Source organism: Thermobia domestica, chromosome 18 (genome assembly GCF_964235325.1).
Source record: "Thermobia domestica chromosome 18, izTheDome1.hap1.1, whole genome shotgun sequence".
Lineage (NCBI taxonomy): Eukaryota > Metazoa > Arthropoda > Insecta > Zygentoma > Lepismatidae > Thermobia > Thermobia domestica.
The window spans coordinates 142,827,313-142,834,956 of NC_137471.1; the positions used below are offsets into that span (position 1 = coordinate 142,827,313).

General features: G+C 34.0%; 1 protein-coding gene across 4 annotated transcripts in view; it reads right to left on the reverse strand.

The window, feature by feature from the left end:
• The window catches only part of LOC145674890 (uncharacterized), a 148,805-nt gene extending 142,980 nt beyond the window's left edge, over positions 1-5,825 (reverse strand). For all 4 annotated transcript variants that reach the window (XR_014129053.1, XM_081745141.1, XM_081745140.1 and 1 more), the window contains exon 1: positions 5,697-5,825. The gene's annotated coding sequence lies outside the window, so the exon portion shown is untranslated. The remainder of the gene's footprint in view (positions 1-5,696) is intronic.
• Between the last annotated feature and the right edge of the window lie 1,819 nt (positions 5,826-7,644).

A 7,644-nucleotide genomic window follows, 5' to 3' on the forward strand; every position in this document is an offset into this window, starting at 1 on the left:
GAATCCTGCTGTACTTGCGCAACAATTTTTATAGACGTCGTGCGTGAGTACTTCAAATTATATGCATGTAGTAAAGCTGCCTCTATACAAATTGTTGCGTGAGTACCTTACGATTCTGAAACATGTATTTTTGCATGGGGCACATATTAGTTCTTAAGTGAAATCTTGACCCGACTACGATAGGTCCCTTTGTTTTGAAGCTATGGACTTTTAAAGTTCATTCTTTCATATTTTCGGCAGCCTATAACTCCGAAAGGAAGCATTTGTGGTGCACCCAGGTTGGTGTATACTTTTTGTCGAATCTTGATGTCGGGAATCATCTCCCAAACGCTGTCGGTGTTGTTTTGAAACACCCTATATCTATCTATCTACCTATCTATCTATACATATATATATATAAATTTTTAGTATATATAAAACAAAAGTACATCAGATATGTAGCGTACACAAGATTATTCATTCATATAATACAAGATCTGCAAAACAAGTTGATATATCGTATAACAGGCTATCAAAAATTAAAAATAGCTATACAATTGGTTCCCAAAATGGGGTCCACGACGCCTAAAAATCGAAATATGTTGTAATAAAATGAAACTCTCAACTGTTATGGAAGAAGTGTTTTTTTCAGTTACTAAAAGAAAAAAGCAATTAGAAATGATATCTGTGGTTGTAAATTTAAATGTTTTCCTACTTTACTAAATTTCTGCTCTGAAGCCGGTCAACCGTTATATAGGACTATTTCAAGTGAGAGAGATTCCTTCTTTGTTGGGACATTTTTTTCAAAAGCAGTTGTACATTACCTGCAAGACGCATCGGAATTTCATGGATTTCATCTTCAAGTAGAATAGGACCTAAGATTGACAGTGACAAAACTTAATCCAAATTTTAATGCAGTTATGAAAAAGCACAAAGAATTTCATTCCTTACATTAGTTGACCACACATTTGAGAACATTGTTTGTCAAGTGGATTTCCTTTGATTTTTAATTTTGAAAGTTCCTGTATTTTCAATTGAAATTTCGTTCATTAGGAAACAATCATATATCTTTAGAATAAATTACTTATTGCATTATTTTTCTTCATTTTCTTCTTGTGTGGTAATTCTAATTAGTATATTTTTTAATACCATGTGAAATTTCAGATAGCATTGCAAGAGGGTCCGCAGATCACTTTCCGAATGGACAGGGGGTCCGCGTTATCGGAAGGTTTGATAACCACAGTTATAATGTATAAATTTTATGAACAGTCTCCCAAAATACATGCAAAATTTACTTATTACTCAATTTTAAAGCAAAGTATATCATTGGTTGTTTGCGGTATCTATTATACTGTTAAGGAGTTTGAGAAAAATAAAAATATATTGGTTTAGTTACGAAAAAGGAGTTTACTTATATAACTTCATTTGACGTTATCTATTGCCTGCATACAGACATAACGACAATAAAATATTCTATTCTAAGCAAATACGAAAACTAACCAAAGAGCTGCACGGTACTGAATACATTTTATAAGACATCTTTAAATCGAAACAAATCAATGGAATACGTTTCCTTTTTTAAAGAAAAGAAATTGTCCTAATAGCAGAGAATATCCTGGAAACGTCCTGTGGATATCCCATGGACGTTGTGACATAAATAGGATGTACACGCAATGTTCCAGGTATATCTTTGCTATTAGGATGCCCACTCTTCTGCCCAACGAGCGACTGTAACATTATGATTTCCAGATACTGCTTTAATCAATTTGAAAGAAAAAACGGGCTCCTAAAAACGTAGCAAACGAAGAAAAATACAATCATTTTCTTTCATAAGATTATTTAATCATTTACTTTCAATCTTTCTCCACATTCCATAAAAGCAGTATATTGAAACGATGCTTTATTTTTGCATTTGCACATGCAAATACTTAAAAGCATCATACAAGGACGCCCATTAGGGAGGGCAAGGTGGCGCGCTCGCCCCCCAAGAGGAAATCGTACTTGGGAATATTGAAAGCCCAATAGAATTTTTACATCTATATATATAAAAGAGAACGTACAAATCCTTTGTCCGCTCATCACGCTAATACGGCTGAACCAATTTCTTTCATTTTTGGGGGGTTATTAGGATTTGGACCCTAGATGGTTTTTATCATATCACTTTAATTTTCAATTACCAGTGTCTTGAGATAATTGACCATTCAGGTGTCCATTACGTACAAATCCTTTGTTAGTTCATCATAGGTATAAAAATAAACGTATTTATATGCAACCCGCATGACCGTGTCACTCGGCGGGTTAACATACATGACAGGCGTTATAATGGTTTTTATCATATCACTTGAAAGCGAAAAAGTAAAAATTATCTAAGTAACAAAGTTTATTGCGTTCGGGGGTGACCGCAGCGAAGCGGGGCGGGTTAACATAAATGACAGGCGATATAATGTTAACATTTACTGCAATCTTCTATGGTTTTTATCATATCACTTGAAAGCGAAAAAGTAAAAATTATCTAAGTAACAAAGTTTATTGCGTTCGGGGGTGACCGCAGCGAAGCGGGGCGGGTTAACATAAATGACAGGCGATATAATGTTAACATTTACTGCAATCTTCTATGGTTTTTATCATATCACTTGAAAGCGAAAAAGTAAAAATTATCTAAGTAACAAAGTTTATTGCGTTCCGGGGTGACCGCAGCGAAGCGGGGTGAACGCTGCTAGTTAGTTATAGCAAAATTTGAAACTATATTTGAAACCTTGTTTATATTTACCCCTCTTTGGAAACCACATGTGCTCCCTTGGCATCATATAATAGACTTGAAGGAGGGGATTTAGAGCTACCCATTCTATTTTTCTAACTTCCAGTTTTCCTTCACTTTCTAAAATTATTGTTTATTTTAAAATGTACAAAAAATATATTCTACAAAACATTTAAAAATTTCAAAGATAAATGATACAAAATGAAAGTAATAACAAAGTACCACTGGAGGCAAGTTACTAACGGTATTAAGTATATTTATCTATTTAATGTTCCAAAATTATTACAATAATAATTTTGTTAGGAATTTGTTCAACGCTAAAAAAATGCGAGAGTTTCGTTTTACAGTGCGAAATTATGCTAGACTTCTCCTAAATTATGAGAATTGAATACTCAAACTTGAAGTGGTACACCTATAGCTACGTGAAAGAGGAATAAGATCAAAGATACAACGTGATCTTCAGACGCTGAATCCTTATTGAAAAGCCGTTATTCTATCTCTTATTATTTGTGCTCTATGGAGATTAACATTAAAACCGGAAGTGGTAATTTATGGTATATCACTTCCGGTTGCAAAAGAGAAATAAAATCAGAGACAACACATATTCCTGGTATCAATTGATACAAAAAAAAAACTGCTTGTCAGTATTTCCGTTTTACCCATTATGCAATCTGTGTTGTAGCCACAAAATCGTATATTTTCACCATTTCCGGTTTCAACAGGTATAAATGTTGAGACAAAATTCATTCTTGGGATGCTGAATCTGTGTCAAAAGCCGTTTTCTGTCATCCTTCACCGTTTCTGCTCTAATTTCAACCACTTTCAATTTCGGCAGAATGTTACAGGGTGATGGTAAATTCTCTTGAACGCCAAACAGATTTTTTTTTAAAAAAAAAGTCATTACCTGTTACCGTTTCTGTTCTATGGTGATAAATATGGAAACCGAAAATTGTTGATTTGAAATCTATTCTTGCAACGCTGAATACATCGCAAAAACCTGCTTCTTCATACTTTTTAATTGACTTTGCTATGTGGAAAACAGTATTCAAACCGTAAGTACTAATAAATTTCAACCATTTCCGGTTTTCATAGTGTGGAGTAATGGGCTGTATGGGTCGGAGACATGGACATTACGTAAAATTGATGAAAAATAAGTGGAAGTTTTCGTAGTGTGGGTGTGAAGAAGAATGGAAAGAATTAGCCATGTCGAACGGAAAACGAATGAGAGGGTGTTAGAAATGGTGGGAGAGAAAAGAAAATTTTATATTTATTAAGAAGAAGAAGAGAAACTGGTTAGAACATTGCCTAAGAAGAAACTGTATCATGAGGGACGTACTAGAGGGTATGGTGGCAGGAAAGAGAGGGCGAAGAAGACTACAATTACTGGACGACATCAAAACAGAGAAATCGTATGTGAAGACGAAGAGGTTAGCGGAAGAGTGTTGAACATGGAAGCCTCTCAGTCGCAGCAAAATACCGGCCAATAATGGCAGAATACGTATGATGATGAATAGTAACGGTTTGTTTCCTTATGGAGTTAAATCGATTGCAAAAGTCCGTTTGTCGCTACCTATGTATTACCGCTTTTGTTACACAACAAGAAATGACGAAAACGGAAATGGCTAATTTCAACCACTTCCGGTTTGAATAATACTTAACCGTGAAAATCGGCCTATTCTTGGGACACTGAATCGATTGCAGAAAACCTCTTCTCGATACCTCTGACCGTTTTTGCTTTGATATCTGTCGACAGACAGATAGACAGACATAGCCGTTCTATAAGATTTCCTACAATTATGTATATGGATTAAAAAGTATAAAACATCAAAACACGAAAGTAACATTACATAATATTACTAAATAGCACAATTACGAGTACTTACATTGACTACTTTAAACTTGCTTCATTTGCATCACTAGCTTCCCGTGTTTGAATTATCGCTGGCTTATCTAAACACATAAGCAGAACGAGAGAGAGAGAAAGGTGATTTCCTAAGCAAAATCCCCAATTTTTCCTGATCCAGCTTAAGTACCAGTTTCCCTGACTTTCTACAATCATTTCGTTTTCCATGACTTTTCCAGGATTTTTTTGATTGCCAGATATGTAAGAACCCTAGTCATTTGTCCTACGAACCGAAAGCATTTCTTGTCCAGATTGAGATTATCCTAGTATCTATACTACCATATATATATTTGAATGAGGGAGCACTTGCCCCCTAATAACTTAAAAAGCTTCATTCTAACGGATTTCTTATTTCTACTAGCTATATTTGCACCAAAAGAGCAATGGTAAAATGATCGGTAAAGGTATTTACTATGCAGCCTATGTGAGATGGCAGGCGTTTAACACTTAGGACGCCAAAGACGCATAAGCATGTCCTACATAAAGTTGCTGGGAGATAACTTGAGAAAGAACACACAAGTTTTAGAAGGCAGATAGTGCGAATTCTTCTCTTATTGAGACTTGCATGAAAGTTGGTTACAATATTAATTCTATTTCTATCGCATTATTGTATTACAAGTATGCCCTCAAACATATTTTACCTCATTTCTCCTGTACATTTTCCTAATTTTTATAAAAGAAGGGGGATAACTCTACACTTAATCCGTGAAATTCTATCATTTTTGGGGGAAAATTATGCTGCAACTCTACAATAACATAATCTAACACATAAACTGACCTAACCTAATTTAATGTGAACAACAATCAGATTTAAAAAAAAAAAAATTGCTGGGCCCTTTCTGCTAAACATATGCCTTATTTTCTCTTATTTTAAGGAAACCAATGAACTATAACCATTATTATTCTTTCTTGTATTGGCATTTGTACTTAAATACCAAATACTGTATACATATTGTCTCTGCGTTTAATGCATAATCTGAAATATTCAAATAAATCAAAGAACAGCGTTATATTTTTTTCTAAAATAAATGCATGAGGTACATAAAGTTTACTCACGAAAATCCTAAACCATAACTAAAAATTTTGATAATCATTTCAGATTATAATAAAACCAAATGGATTTACATATTTTATTGTAAATATTGATGGTCTGATAGACGTTCTTCTTCTTCACCTAAAGTGTAGGTGTATTTTTCTTTGGTGAGGATTTAATCCCGGTCACCTAAATCCATGTTTGTAGCTGTTTTCTTGAATAATTTTTGGATAGTTATTTTATTTTGAAATTCTATTCATGTATTTCTCAATTTTAAAAATTTCTGACGGTCTCTCTTTTCGAGTCACTAAGGGAATTCTCCAATTCTTCAAAGGCATATTATGGAAATAATATCCATAAAAGCATCACGGATGGCAAAATTGAGGGCTGGAGAAGGTTGGGAAATCCCGTACGGCTGGATTAGAGATGACGTCCTTATTATTCGTTTTTCCTTAATTTTGATCTTGATTATTACAATTATTTTCTGATTTGTCATAATTGGAACATTTGTTATTTCGTAGTGGTATATTATTAGATGGAAGTTTTCAAATATTTTTGCGAAGGGAGAATTGCTCAGTTGAAGAATTGTCTTACATTGAAAATATAAACTTCGTACTGGTTCCGAATAACCTTAGTATGATTTTGCAAAATATATAGAAAAAAAAAGCTTGACTCATAATAAAAGTGACATTTATATCAAATAAACTGTAAAGATTAAGAATATGGACGCCATTTTTTAACACTTTATTAATCATTCTTCTTCCGGTAAATAAAACCCTAATGCACTCTAGACTCCTACTTTCTTGGCGCATCCCGAATAATTGTGTACAGGTTGATAATATGACTACTAACTAAAATACCACAAAACGATTAGTCATGCGAAAAACACATACTGTAGATTAAGAAGCTACACATATATAAATTTGTTCAAAGTTTTAGACGTGTCTTCAAATAGTTTGCCTGCTGACCATAAGATGGTGGCGTGCCAGTGTTTAAATAAATGAGACAGGGGCTTCGTCTTTAGTTCAGCAGACTAACTATTTGAAGACGGCTAAAACGCCGCTGGGAGGTTATATCTGGTAGCTACTTAATTTATGCAAATATCAACCTGCTAGGTGGACACTATAAGCAAGAATTAGGTTAGTAGGGTAGGATATGTTGGTTAGTAGAGTAGAGAAGGATAAATTAGGTTAGTAAAGAAATCTAGGTTGTATTTGGTTTGGCTAGTACTTGTGTGTTGCATTTACAAATACCTTAATGTGAATTTCGCAATAATACAAATTCCCATAACTCTTGTAGTGCTTTCCTATTAGCGACGCTACACTTGTAAACATAAAATACATCATTCCTACACTGTGCAGAAAAACTTCACCGGAGGAAAATAATTAATGCAGTTGTCTTTCATATGCATTCACTTATTTTAACAGTCGTATCAACACTTGTAATGGTGTCAGACTAGTAACGCTACACTTGTTAACACGGTTCATATATGAATTACAAGTTGGCGTCTACATTAAGTTCATTAAACAACATTCTTCCTGTGTGAATTAAGAGATTTTACCTTTAAATTAAAAAAAAAAGTGGCGCACATTCTTATTCTAATCGAATAAATTTTAATGATATACAGACAACAAAATCCGAAGTCCGTTGCAGAAACGACATCCGTTTCAGAAACGCATCATTTATGATGCATCGTGTTCGGCAATTACAATATAATCTAAGTTGTGCGTTTTCTCAGGCTCGATGCTGTGTAACTTGGTAAGATAGTGCAATAAATATGCTTAATCTAGGGTAATATAGAGCATGATATTTTGAAAGGAAAGTAAGAAATTAAACATATTAAGAAAAGTAAAGATTTCTGTAAGTGACTTCAAAAGTGGACGCTTTTAGTCGCTAACTATGCTAATCTTGTATTTTTGTAATCTTAGCCTTGCATACTCTCAAGTGGAACACAAAACAAATCCTCTCATG